We start from the raw sequence: 15,921 nt of genomic DNA, 5'->3' as shown, positions 1-15,921 counted from the left end.
GTGTTTCTAAAGTAACTTGGACTACCTTCACCGAGATAAACTCAAAATACCCTAGAGATTGGACCTAGTATAGGTTGAGTTTAGGGCCTAAACGACACGGGGGGTCGAATCGAGCTTGGAAACAATGGAAAATGGTAAGGGAAGTATCACCTTAGTGCATTGAAGCTTTCTAGCGGATGGGTTTGCTTCGAGAAGGCTTCAATTTGCGAATAAGACTCGGTGGCTGGCGGTCAGACTGGCCCTAGGGTGACGGTCAGACCGGCGGCCAGCAGAGAGTTTTGAGGGCTGGTGGTCTAACTGACGCTGATCCGGCGGTCAGACCGCCCACCAACGGCCAGACCGGCCCTAACGACGGTCTGACCCCTGTATAAAGCCCTCACTTCAGACCTTCCGGTCCCAACTGGAGATTAGACCAGCCCTAGCAGCGGTCAGACCACCATGCCTTACCAGTAGCACCCTTGTGGTGTTACCGGTGATACTCTTGACCACCGAGTGTACCTAAATGCTCTATAGGACTAGTAGAGTGTTTCTAAAGTGACTCGGACTACCTTCACTGAGCTAAACTCAAAATGCCCCATGTATTGAACCTAGGTTAGGTTGAGTTTTGGGCCTAAACAACATGGGGGGAGGGGGAGGTTCGAATCGAGCTCGAAAACAACAAAAAAATTGTAGGGAAGCCTCACCTTAGTGCATTGAAGCTTTCTAGCGGATGGGTTTTCTTCGGGAAGGCTTCAATTTGCGGATCGACTCTCGGAGTGGTGGTGGAGCTTGAGGTGAACGGCGGGTCTCCAGCAAGAGAGAAGAGGGGGAGACACTTGGGGGAGTCCTTCGGGAGCTTGTGAGAGTCCCCTCCTCCAATCTCTGGCCCTCGAATGCGATGACAAAGGAATCCCTCTCTGTTCTAGTGTTGGGTGGAGAGAGAGAGAGAGAGAGAGAGAGAGAGAGAGAGAGAGCAAATGAGAGAGTGAGAGAGGCAATCAACCACCTTAAGTTGAGCCTCTGTTTATTGGTGGTCGGACCGCGTAGGGCACCGGTCAGACCATAGCAAGCACACATGGCAAGCCCACCTGGCTGCCACCTTGCAGTCAGACCGCAGGTGATCCTGGTCAGACTGCGAGAAAGGTTTTGTGCTGAATCTTTCTAAGTATTCCCGCTTTCCCTTCCCTTTCTTCTCCAAAGGATCTAGGGCTTTCCTAAGGAGCTCTAAACCATCTCTAGGGTGTTTGAAACATCTTCAAACTAAACTTGTCGGACAATTACGTAACAACACAAGTGATAACACATGTGATAACACATGTGATAATGGTCAAGCGATGCTTAATTACGGCATTCATTTTTGGGACGTGACATATCACCTTAGATTCGGTCCAGGAATGTAGGGATTTAATCTTGTACCTTCAAGGTAGACGGTCTGATTATTAATTTCCCAGGGGCACATGCAGCGCATACAAAATCTTCATGATTCGGAAAATTCTTTACATTTATGTCATGACCTTGTGAGTTAGTAATTATGTTCTTCATCATTATAAGACCAGGATGACCTAATTTATCATGCCATAGGGAGAATAATTCTGCACTATGAAACATAATCTTTAAGGTAGTGAACACTCTAGGTGCTCTAATGTGAGTTTAGTATAAGCCACTGCTTATAGAGGGAAGTTTTTTTAGTATTCTCACTTATTTACCATGTTTAGTGATGAGTAGGTGCTCCCTATCATTTTCTTCACCAGTTTCTAAAAGGAAACTATTGAGGGTAAATCCCTAATAATGATTCCGGGGTGTATTGGACGATGGGTGCGTGATCTTCGCTCGGTATGCGTATGTTGGATCCGGCTGTGTGTGTGTGTGACTCAAGAACACCAGGGTTTATCTAGGTTCAGGCCCCCCTCAGGGTAATAGCCCTACATCCTGTGTATCCTTCTTCCTGTGGTCTAAGCCAATTACCCATGATCTTCTTGCCCTCCCTTCTACTTCTTGGCCCCAAAAAGCCCTCCTCTACAAGCCTGATACTCCTCCCTTTATATATTAGAGGGAGAGAGGACTTATACGTGAGTCAAGACACAGACTCAAGCCTAGCCCGAGATTCTCACCTAGGCCTATCATTACTAAGAGCGGACGTATCCTATTTGCTCTACGGCGCCACAGAGCCCGTCCCATCACTCCACCGCCTGTGTCATCCCGGTCGCCCGCTGTACTGTCCTGTCCCCACGCGCTGCCTACGCACCTGCAAAAACAACTCCTGCCACGCCGGTCACGTCATCACGTAGTGATTAATGCTACGGGATGGGTCACGGTCGCTCTGCACCGACCATGCTATGGACGACAGGAAAGGGGACCTGGGGAAGGGAACTACTTAAGTGAAAATGCATTTATTGTGATTAGACTGTTTGGACACAAACCTGCCCCGCGACCAGAGGAGACTGGTCGCGGGGTTTGCTCCTGCGACCTGGGAGACTGGTCGTGGAGCCCAGTCGGAGAGTCGAGTTGCGTGGTCGCTGGTTGGCCGCGCGGTTGCTGACTGGTCGTGTGGGAGGACCGCAGTTCCAGACAAAATGTGACATATGGTATCTGTCGATATTTTACTGGCGTGGGTCCGCCCGTGAGGGACCCCACTATTCTTTACACCGACAGAAACCGTTGAGCCTGAATATCTTTAAAACTTAAGAAATTTCTTGTAGATTAAAGGTACACCAATACCTCTTCAATGTGCAAAGTAGTTCTCATCGGTAGTCTGATTGTGGCTATTCCAGAACCTATTATGCACTTATCACTACCAGTCATAGTCATTACTTTTCTAAAACTATTTCTGATAGACTGAAAATACATATTTTCTTGTAAGATAACGTTTGTGGTTCCACTATCTATAATACACACTTCCTCTATACGGGCGACACACATATTCTATAAATAAAGTAGTCAATCATTCACATGGGAGGAAGAAGCAACAAGACTAAATGCTTTATTAAGTATCAAAAAATATTGTTTGCAGCTAAACTTACATTTATTTATTCAATCCTTCTAAATTCAACAACTAAGTAAATGGCTAATTACTCTAATTCTATATAGAGTGCAAAATATCCAGCCACTTCATCTATAATGGCTTTCTTTTCCGCTTCATCCTTCATGGCATCTTCTATGGCAATGAAGGAGGGCGAAGTAGAGGCCTCCACATCCTTCATTGGAAAATCTTTTACTGCCAGTGTGGGAGCATCATCAACCTCCATGTGAGATGTTTCCCTTTCAACTTCGGCTACTTTGTCCACCTTCATCCCTACTGTAATGGTGATGTGTGCTTCTTGTATGCTTTCACTACATGCTTCGTTGCTATGCAAATTCAAGATCAATGGCCTCAACCATCACACTTATAGCATGTCTGGTTCAGCTCATCATATGATTTGACTTCTTTCTTTGTCTTGCCATTATCATCACCAGGCTTGACTTGGTTTTCCACCACTTTCCTTCCTCCCTTCCCCCACTTCTTATTGTGGTTCTTGCGTACTTTGAAAGAGTTGCGATTGACTTTTAGGCCACTGTTCATTTCTTGCGGCTGGGATAAGAAGTTCTTGTTTATGACTTTGTCATGAACTTCATGAAGCTGTAACACATCAATCAGTTTACAATACTTCTTGTATTTTGATTGACGGTGATTGCGTGCGGATTCTGTCACATTCGGGTGGAAAGTGGAGATAGTTTTCTCAATTTTCTTCTCTTTTGTGATCTCTTTCCCACAGAGACACAGAAGTATGCAAATATAGTGCAACATAGAGTTTTTGTACTCTCTAACATTCTTGTAGTCACAGAAACGGAACCGGACCCATTTTTGCTCTACAAGAGGCTTTATGGTGTACTTAAGGTCCTCAAAACACTCATACAGCGTGTCACATAGTGTCTTAGCGCTAGTCATGGTCATGTACTCATCCTTCAAAATAGGGAGAGATGGCTGCGGAGGAAATGAAGTGCTTGATCATTCTCATCCTCCGTGGGAACCATTACACTATATTTTCCTAGGCCAACGGTAGCACGAAGCTTTTTCGCTCTAAGTACAATTCGGATATCCGATGCCCAAGTGAGATAGTTACGGCCATTTGCACTCAGCTCAGCAAACTCCTTATTTATGATGCCAGTCATCTATATATTTAAATAACGCAAGTATTACTACTAGTAAAGTTGCATCATGTTGCTAATTACTACAAATTTTTTGACATTTTACATGCTATTATATGATTTTTTACTAAATTTAAACGCATAACAGGTAATTTAAATAGAAGCAATAATGCATAGAATAATAATAATAATAATAATAATAATAATAATAATAATAATAATAATAGAATTAAATAATGCATAATTGCTAAAATATATGCAAAATTCAAATCCTTGAGGTACTTCTATGCAAAAATAGAGCATCTGGATAATTTTTAGAATAACCAGGGGTTTAAATGCAAAAATACAAGGACTACGCTCAATTAAAGAAAAAACCGAGGGGCGAAAAGTAAATTTTCAGATTTTCTTTTTTTTTCTTTCCATCGGTTTTCATCCCTTATTAGGCCGGCCTGCTAGCTTGGGTTGGCCTAGCCCATTTGGCCCACACGCCTCCTATATAAGGGGTGACTAGGGTTTGGAAACCCTAGCCATCACCCAAACCGATGGCTCGATCGGGAGGCTCGGCTGCTAGAGCCAGAGGCGACGCATCATCCATCAGTCGACACACATCGTCCTATATTTTCAGCGTGGCCCATCCACCGGTGCTCCGGTGTAGCCTAGCAACCGCGACAGGTGGCCCGATGACACGACATCAGGTGGTGGCACGCAGTGGCGCTGCTTCGGATGGCGCAGAGGCGTGGCACAGTCGGGCACACAGTGAGCGGTGGCCCGGTTGCTTGCGGGTGGCGATGTGGCGCTACAGGGGCCGTGGCGGTGTGGCAGCTCGGTGGGAGGAGGCGGTAGCTTTGGTGGTCTCGCATGCGGGGGGGGGGGGGGAGCCTTCGAGGCAGCTTCAAGCGCACATCGAGCGTTGGGCTGCAGGCGGCTAGCGCGGCACGCGGTGGCACCGCTTCAGGCGGCGCCCTTCTATTTTTTTCTCGATTTGTGGCAGTGGTCATTGAGCCACCGAGTTCTATGCAAGGGATGGTCATCAGATTCTAGTCTGCGGTGTGGTGGCGACTGCGAGCCCCCAAGTACGGTTGTGTCGTACATATCTATTCCATGTACTGTTCATGTTAAGATGCTATGCTATTCTCTGCGATGTGCTATTCATACTACTGTACTACTGCTACTGTTCATGCTATTGAAGCAGATGTACATATCCAAAGCAAAATCAATAGTAGCTAGGGAACGTGTTGAATCAATTGTAACTTTCAATCCTTGCGAACGAGATGATCCGATTTTCTAGCTTGATCTTCGGCAGAGCTTTGTGTTGATAATGTGTTAAGAAACCTTTGCTATCGGACGTAGTCTAGAGATTCCAGCGATGAACAATCACAAAATGAGACACAATGTATGAAAAAAGTTTTTTCTTTCTATTTCATCTGTGTTCTACAATGAGATTCACCCTTATATTTATAGTGACAAAACCCTATAAATAATAGAATTAAATCTTTTAAAAGATTAAGTCGGATCAATATTTAGTTGTAAAATTTAGGTTCCCTGACCGTTCTTGGGCTACATCGAGGCATAGGATAATTTCCTTGACCATTGCTAGCTGGAGCTTTGCGTTTCCAATTGTGGTACGCGACCATTTTTTGAGATCCTTTCCTGGACTGCTGAGCTTGATGTGTGATACTGATGGGTTCAGTGGCCTGGACGTGTTTGCTCCAAGAGTTGGAAACCGCATCCTGGAATCCATCCATACGTAGCCAGTTCTCGAATCTGAAGCGTGGTCTCATCTCGATCTCTAACTGGCATTGTAAGAGCAACGGGCAATGATCAGACATCAAGGTTGGTAAAGAGTGAAGGAAGCACGTGGGGAAGACGAGCTCCCAATTTGTTGAGCAGAAAATTCTATCGATTCGGAATTCTTGAGAAATCAACATGTCATCAGATGTGATGCTGCAAGTTATCTGCTACTCTCTGGCAGATGCTATCTCAGCTGGTATATATCCGCAGGGAACCTGTATATTCCGGTACACGTCACCGACGACGGTGCCGCCCAGCTCTTGGGCTCCTGTGACAGAAACGTGGCTTCTCCCATGTATTACAATTAATTGTACAGAGACAAAGTAGAAAGTAAAGTAGAATACAAACTCTTGTTATTTATTTATGAATTGTTTACATATTTATATATGTTGAATGGATATGATAAAATAATATATTTATTGGAAGACACTTCTTCTCTATAGACACAATTTTTGGTAGTTGATAAATTGATCATATGGTTAAACAGCTAAAGGATATCTCTTCACAAGAGGTAGTTATTTTACAATACTCCTCCTTGATTAATTTGGTCATCCGTAAACATCATGTAAAAGAATTCCTCCAAAAATCTTGTGGGAAAAATATGAGGAGAGTGATAGTAATAATATGGTGATGAGCCGTTAAAATTTCTTTAAAACTCAGTGAGAAAATAAGAAGAAAATAATACATCATATGTTGATTATTGCCTCATTGTAAACTCCCATGAAAAAACCTTGAAAGGGAAAACCATAAGCAAGTTTAGAGAATAATATGTACGATATTTGGATCAAATATGTCTTTGATACCTTATTTAAAAACCCTGGTAGGGAAAATAAGAGATATGATATATATTCTTGTGTAGATATTGCCTTATTAAAATCTTTTATGAGAAATCTTGTAAGTAAAACTTATATAAGAAAAAAGAGTACAATATGATGTATGAACATGATAAAATTCAAGATGAGACTCCATTGATTCTTGCAAATTTCGAGTCGTCGCATACCAATACCATGAACATATTGGAATGTTGAAGTTGGTAAGAACTTTGTGAATAAGGTTATCGCAAGATTTAGTTTGCAAGATGTTTACCTCTCTATTTTTTTTGGTAACTCATGAGGATAAAATAATTTAGGGGCGATATGTTTAGCGATATTGCTCTTTATGAAACATGTTTGTATCTGTGCAACACAAGCAGTATTATATTGAATAACGGTTGATGATTCAATAGAATCAATACTACATAACTTTTTATGTGGTTGATCATTATGTGAAGCCATATATATATATATATATATATATATATATAGTGTGTGTGTGTGTGTGTGTGTGTGTGTGTGATGTTTCAGAATGATAGGTGGAAGTAGCCACTGGAATTTGTTTGATGACTCTTATAAGCAAACTATATCATCATGAAATCAGTTTGTGATCTGACGTTATGGAGATCAGTTATATAGTCAAAATCTGGATATCTTATTATGATCATATCTTGATTTTTCTGATAGAAAAACCTAGATCTTTAGTACCATAAAGATATATGTGCATATCCTCTTTGACTCCTGCCTAATGACGTTGTTAGAGTTGTGCTTTTTAGCTATCAAGTTATCTGCAAATGCAATATCAAACATGTTGCAATTTGCAAGATATATGAGTGTTTTGATATCACTAAGATATAAAAATTTAGGTTCAATATCTTTTTATTGTTAACCCAAGGTATGGATAGATCTTGATTCATATTTATGGATTGAATGGTCGTAAGTGTTTTGATAGATATGATTGTATAATATCATTTAGATATTGGTGGACTGATGGATAAATATTTTTGAAGAAAAATTTAGTTTTACCTAAATCATTCATCTCAAATTCCATCTTAAGATGATTACATACTTTTTCGTGTGTGGTTTGGAGATGATAAAAAATCCAATTGGGATTTCATTATAAACACACATATGCAAACGTCGAGGTTGAAGTAACCTTTCTGTGGAAGGACCTCGTTTAGTTAGTTATATCACAATCAACTTAACTACTTGAAGTCATGGAGTGACTTAAGTTGTACACAATATATATTGTGATTTGTATTTATATTCAGAATACAAAGACCATTAGTGACTTATATATCTGAATCTATCCAATTCATCTGATATGTCAATGATATTAAATATGGGAATATAATTTCCACATATACCATAGGGTATGTAGCATCGTAATTGATGTTGGGTCTCTACGTAAACCCTTGTGCTACAAGTCTCGCTAATTCACCACTTATAAAATGAAAATCCATTTTGCTTCCATTGGAAAGACATTGTGTTATTGAGCGAAAGAAATTCTCCTTAATTACTATCTTTGGTTTGACTAATTTAAGTGCTAAAATACTCTGCATAGGACTTTTGGTCTGGATCAAGTTCAAGGTGTATGGAAATTTTGAGGAGAAATATATGTCAATAATTTGTAGTCTTTAGTATTGATTGATTCTATGGAATAAATATAGTTTATGAAAATATTATCCTGTTAACTCCGTGTATTTCCCAAAACAATGGAGTTATGGTGTTTCTATGACCTAGCAGCTGAATTTGTATATACATTTGTGATGGACATTTGGATGCTGAACATGTATATGCATTTAGATAGTGAATATCCATAAGGTGTCAACATGATGTTGATTTGCATATACTTTCTTGGAGGAGAGATTCCTCTGTTTTCACACTAGCTTGCAAGAAGCTTTATCCTTTGTGATTGTACTTCTCCCCCTCTTATTTTAACTTAGGAGTTGAGTGATTTTATTTGTTACCTCCACTCTTCCCGGCACATTCTGAGTAGTAACATAGGATTTGGTGACACCTTTATTATCAGTAAATACATCTGGCAAGTTATTTGCAATATGTTGCAAGTTTATGATTCTCTGGACTTAGAGTTCATATTCTTGAGTACGTGGATCATATGTGACATTCTCTTATGATTACTGGCATTCTTTGTGGTATTATCTCCCCCTAATGCCGAGAATTCTCCTCAAAATATTATGAGCATACGGGCAATGAATATATCCCATGTGAGGGAGTCGAGGTATTATATGATTATGACAAATATCTCTATAACTTAGTAAGGTACGGGCTGAATCGGGATACAATAAAGTATCATCGATTATGACTTGCGCACCTATAGGGAGAATAATTATGGCACGACGGAGCTAACAATCACTGCATCGCATCTAGCGATTGTCAAAATATTTTCTTATCTCTTAGCAAGAGTTTGAAAATATTTTATTTCTCTAAGTATAGAATTTGTGGTGTAATTATCCATAAGGCACATTTCCTCCTACATCGGATTTACTTCTATAAAAATCTATATATATAAATAAAAATGTTAATATAAAATTATTTATTAGATATATAGAATACATATAAACTTTATTGCATATCAAATGTGCTTACACATTATTGTGATATACAATAAAGTGATGATAACATATTATATCATAACACATGTAGGACATAGATATGATAATATCTAATTAATTGGGAGACTAATTGAGATCTCCAAATAAGTCGTTAGAAACAAATTCCATGATCATGTTGTCAGTGATCTCAAAGTCCTCTTGCTACTGCAGAGGGATGTGTTGTCCAGTTCTGGAGGAATGTTTTGGGAACAACTGGCCTTCCTAGTAGTGTCAGGTTGAAGATTGAAATACGCTTCATGTCTTTTGTCTTGAGCTAGTGGGTTTCATCCAACAGACTTGAGGCAGAGATCAATCAAGTGTCTAGCGGTGCGGTATTTCTTAGTTGTGTGGCTGTAGTAACCACACTTACTACAAATTTCAAATTGTCTTTGTTGTTTTTGGAAATACCCTTCCCCCTGTAGTGTCTATGGAATTTCTGCTTCTTGCTGCGCTTCTTGTTGCCATTGAAGTTCTTGGGGCAATATTTGTTACCGTCAAACTTTGTAGTATTCTAAATATTAGAGTTAACTTCTGGTAAAGGAGCAGTGCCTATAGGGCGTTGGTGATGATTCTTTAAAAGAAGTTCATCGTGTTTTTCGACCTTAAGTAAAATATGAAATAAATCAAAATAGTGCTGGTAATTTTTAGCACAGTATTGTTGTTATAATACCCTATGGGCAGGAAATTGTAGACAAAATTTCAATTTTCTTCGTATATGTGGGAGGTTTGTCACAAAATATCAACTTAGAGTAGATCTTGTGAATAGCATAGTTGTATTCTCCAATAGATTTAAAGCCCTGAAGGCGAATGTTGGACCACTCACGTTGTAATTTAGGCAGAATGACTGCCTTTTGCTGTTCATAACGCTCTTTGAGCGAGTTCTATAGATCATATAGATTATCATCTATAAAGTATTCAAATTTTAAATTTGGATGAAGATGGTGCCTTATGAAGTATAAAGTCTCATACTTGATTTGATCTAGAAGTGGCAGACCTACTTCTTGAGGAGGATTAATCGTTGTTACTAGTCCATGGGGACGATAGACTTATTTTCATATCCATTGCCCAAGTTAGATAGTTGTGACCATCTAACTCGAGTCTGTCAAATTCGATGTTGGACATTTTGTCCTACAAAAATGACTAATGATTGAATCAATTTACACTTTGGGTAAATTAAAGAATCATGATAATATTGTAATAATGATGTAAAATTTGTAAAGTAAAGTTGAGACTTGAAGTACATAGTTTAGACCTCATATTGTGAAGTTAACAAGTTGAAGATAATCAACAAAAATGATGTAGATCTCGCAGTAGTAAGAGGCATAATTTGATATTTGTCAGTAAATATCTATTTTCCTATTACCTTATATTATACTCATTTAGAATATTGGGTAATAACATATAAGGCAATCATCAAAATGATGTAGACCTCTAGTTTAGTGAATTAACATGTTGATGGTAGTCACCAAAAGTGGTGTAGACCATGCAGTAGTAGGTGAATAATTTACTGTTATGAGCATAATCTACAAATATTGCAGTAGATATCATAATCTCATTGTCTTGTGTTATACTGATATTAGTTGAGGTAGTCACTTAAAATTTTGTATTTTAATTATGTTTGAATTAATACATAATTCTGCAAGGAAATAATCTCAATTGCAAAGTTAACATGGTCGTTAACACAACTGCATATTATAGGGAATGCATAATAGCAAACACATTGAACATTACAGGATTCCAGATAATACAATGTGTCAAGGTCTGGAATGTATTTACATGATGTAAAGATAATATAGTGCAATATATTTAAAACTAGAGGGTTTAAATGTAAAATGACAAGACACTATATGTTTGCAATGCAATTTAAACAGAAAATAGGGGTTTTCTATAAAAATTCAGAGGCGTTAGGCTACCGACCGAATGGGCCAAAGCAACTTGGGTTGAGGCCCATATGGCCTTTTGGGCACATTCGACCATGGGGACAGGGAGAGGTTAGGGTTAGATTTGCCATCCCTCGCCCGCCTGTACTCCTTGGAGCTACCGCTATCGTTGGCCTATGCTGGGTGACCGAGCGTCATCTTGCCGTTGTTGGCCTACACCGGATAGCTATTGGTCGTTGCACGCAGCTGGCCACCATACTGTTGGTAGGTCATCACTGGACCAAGGCCGAAGGGCAGGCCACGGGAGAAGTGTAAGGAACCATTCAGATAGTATTCTAATTAATCACTAAGTCAATCATTTGCATAATCACAACTACAATGATTAACCAGAATACCACCCGGTAGTCTCGGCACATGTTTTGTGCCCAAGATCGAACACATGCCTCTCTAACATATAGCATCATAACACAGTTTAAGAAAGAGCAAGCAATTAAAGTTATATTACAAATTCTTAAGCATTTATCAAGTTATTGCAATTTACAGCAGAAGAGAGCTAGGAAGAGATAAAAACCGACTCAACTCCTAACCAATAAAAGAAACTATGCAGCGGAAGACTAAAGACTATATAAAAAAGAAGAAGGATGAAGCCATATGCCCTTAGACTCCATCACAAAAGCACGACCTCTAAGTAGTTGTCTACTCATGCCTGTCACCACCCTCGGCGGGCACGAAGTAGAAAAATACCAACTCCTCCTCGCTAGTAGCATCTGAAATAGCAGCGTGAGTATGAAGGTACTCGCAGGACTTAATCCATAATTAGCACTTATAAATAGACCAACTCCAAGGATTATGCATTGGGATGTTAGCAAGAATACGGTCATATGGTTAAGTAAATTCATATGCGAAAGCAAATTTAACATAAACATGTATGAGCATCTATACTTGATCAAAGTAACAAACTAGCCCATAAACATCAACTGAACATAACGTAAAAGGAATCATAGGAATAATATCTGTAAAGCACTATCTTAACCCATCAACCATCTCAATCCATATTCGTAACTCTACGACTGCTGTAAATGGAGATAAGCAGGCTCATGACCGGGAGCACGGTATTTTGAAATGTTTACACCCTGTAGGAGGTACAACTTTACCCACAAGACTTGAGGACCATACGACTTGCGCAACTATACAAGTCCATACAAGGTGGTACGCATATCAATATTTTCCAATAAGCCCCAAAATTTTGACTAACTCTCAGAGCAATCACAAGTGTCTCTACAAGCCCGTCCGCTCACACCATCGATGTTCAAGCCCAAATGATCACAGCTACAGAGATATCGGCTTGTCTTACTATTAGATCGACATGTGATAAGTACGGTAAGTGCTAAAGCCAACTGCAACAACGATTGGTGCTTAAGCGTCGCAAGTGGTCTACGGTGTCCAGGTTCCTCTCCCTACCTACCTAGAAGAACTCCACATCCAGACAGGAAAAAACACCCCTAACACTACCCACATCTCATCTTATCCTCACCACTCATCCAACTAACACCATTAACTCATCATTGTGATCATTGTACAAGTAATTAAAGCCTATGCTCGCGAACGATGAAACATTTCACCGCTCGACTTCTACCGAGGACCTGAGCACTTTCTAAACATCACGAATAACATTTTAAGTTAGAAAACATCATCTTAAACCTAGGCTACAAGGATACGGATCAATAATTATTCATGATATGAGAATTAGTGCATCAACATAGGTAATACCCATCATAAACCCGACATCGACATGAGCACATGCATAACATACATAAAGAATATTTATCACATTAGACACATGTGATCCAAATTAATGGGAGAGGTATGCTTAGATGTTTGCCTTGATGCTCTGTGGTTTACCTTATGCTACTCGCGCAACACTCACAAAACTCGAATAGATTGGCATCGCCTTCAACCACAATCACGACACGCTCCGATTCTTCATTCATGAAAGAAGAACGTGTGCAATGATGAGCATAAATAAAGTGCACAATATATGTTATAATATGCATAATAACAAGTTAAAGGTGTAAGACATACGAACGAATAATAAAACTTGCAATCTAAACAACGCCAAAAAAGTAATAGGAGACTAGAGACTCCGGGTTGAACTCAGAGTATCCGGGTTCCAGAACCTCCGGGTGAAACTCCGAGTGAGGGCTCTCGGTTAGCCATTTTTGAAATAACTCGGAACCTCCAGGTCGAGTCTGGATACTCCACATTGGGCTGAACACTCCAGGTAAACCCGGACTATCCGGGTTCTGACCGAGTTGAGTTCTAAAGTGTTTTCCCCGACCAATTCAACTCGCATGCTAAATCTATGCTACATCAGCATGTATATGCCCTATCCAAAGGATTCTAGAATTTAAATTACACCCTAAACCCTAATGATTTCTAAAGACAATTCAACAGGGTTTCTCCAAGTTTACCTGGACTATCTGGGTCAATCCAGATTATCTGAATTGTCCAGAGAGGCTGCTTCAAGGAGGAAATCTCGGCCGATTTGATTTGCGAGCCTCTCCAAACCAAAAAGGAGGACATATTTGAGATAGTTTATAGAGTCTAGACTCACTCACCAACCTAGCAATACGATTCCTAACTCAAATCTCACCCAAATCCCTATTTTAGTTCTAAAGCTCAAGAACTCAGGCACTTTGCAACCGGAGCTTCAAACTCGGGATTCATCCAACTAAAACATGCATCTATGCCATAGAAGCCTAGAAGACTCGCCCAAGATACTTTGCCGAGCTTGGGGACCATCGGTTGAAGGAGGAAAAGCTCGAAAAGAGGAGGAACACCGGTGCTCCTTGTACTTCAACCAAGAACACCAAAAGGCATCAAAACCGGCTCGAATCCTTCGGGAAAATGAAAATGAATTGGATTGATGGATAGCTTAAGAGCTAGCGAACGCGTGAGTAACATATGCATACCTCGATTCCTTATCGTGAGGTGGGATTTTGTGGGAGAATGAGAGATGGAGCTTGAGAGGGAGGGAGAGCTCTTGTCCTTCTTGCCTTGGCCGGTTGAGGAGATAGGGAGCACGAGAGTGGAGTGAGGGGGAGAGAGAGGGAGCAGGTGGGTGCTGCCCAAGTGAAGGGAGAGCTGGTGGGGTCGGCTAGGTGGGCCCACAAGCTAGAGAGAGAATCCCGTTTTATTGTGAAATCGATTTTTTCTCTTCCCGAATTTCTTTATCTCGCCCGATTGACTTCAAACGAAGTGCTCTAATGCTCTGAAATAAATTGCCTTGAATTTAATCATGACACTAATGACGCATAAATAGACTTGATTACGGATTTGAGACGTGACAAGAAGCCGCCTTGGTGGCTTGGGCAAGCTTTCACCGGGTTGTGGCCGTCTTGGGCGCGATCAGGCCGCCAGAGGAACCTCGGTAGGTGCTCCACCAAAGGAGGATCGACAGGAAGTTGCCGTTTAGGGGCCTGTCGTCATGGGGACGGGGCCATCACCACTAGATCTAATAGATCTGGGCATTGCAGCCGGTCCTGAATGAGCGCACCATGATGGAGATGCCATCGTTGCAGATCAGGCCACCACCGGGCAGTGGCCTGGCTAGATCTAGGCGTCACCGTCCATGGAGGAGTTGTCCCTGCTGACGAGTCGATACGAACGAGCTGCCATTGGAAGGCCAAGCCACCGCCGTTGGGCAGGGGCCGACTCGGGTGGAGCTCACCACTAGTTGACCTGTAGCTGCTGTGGGTAGGCCGAGGTAGGCCATCAAGCGTCACCTAGAGGGCAAGCAGTCGCCACCGCTAGTCGGGGGAGGAGGTTGCCACCATCGTGAGGGGCGTAGTCGCCTAGGGCCGATCCGGTTGCGGTCGGCCATGAGAGCCCCCGGAACTAGCACCTCAGGCCAGCCACCGTGGCTTAGCCAATCTACACGCCACTCGTTGTAGGACTGTCGACCACCGGTCAAGCGCCAATCACCACTAGCTGAGGGATAGATCTACGCGTTCGCATGGTTTGTTGTCGCCATTTGTCGGTGAAGAAGTAGAAGAATTGTTGTTGCAGTTTTCGATGTATCTGGCAACATCATCGATGTGCACTCCGTCGAGTCAAGTAGGGAACATGCGTTCTTCTATTGTGGCCGATGCGGTGTTCTTCGCCTTCTCTTTAGTTCGCTAGTATGCAGTAGTGGCCGATTAGTGATTTGAAGAGCTAAGTGCATGATAACGTATTAAAAGTAATTGTATAGAGACAAATATAGAATGTAGAGTAGAATAAAAACTCTTTTTATTGATTCATAAGGTATTTACATATTTATACATGTTGAATGATTATGATAAAAGAACATATCTATTGAAAACACATCCATTCCCAGTAGACATAACTTTAATAGTTGATAAAGTAATTATATGGTTAAACGGCTAAAGGGTATCTCTTCGAGGTAGTTATTCCAGTATATCCGTCTTGCTCCAACCTCAGGCAGAGCTGCTAACAGCGTGGCGTGATAGCAGACCATCAAAACGCATGCACGGGAGGGAACTCAAAAGTCAGAAAGTGCGCGCAAGATGAAAGCGAAGTATCTGGTCACGGGCAGTAAGAATTGGCAGCTGCTCTGCCAAGAAAAATGCATGCAAATTTGGGTACAAGTTTGACTATTGAGTAAATTTCATAAAACTACAAATACTTTAATAAAATTATCGTAAAATTATAGATGTA

The sequence above is a fragment of the Phragmites australis genome, chromosome 13 (genome assembly GCF_958298935.1).
Source record: "Phragmites australis chromosome 13, lpPhrAust1.1, whole genome shotgun sequence".
Taxonomy (NCBI): domain Eukaryota; kingdom Viridiplantae; phylum Streptophyta; class Magnoliopsida; order Poales; family Poaceae; genus Phragmites; species Phragmites australis.
This window is presented reverse-complemented; position numbering follows the sequence as displayed.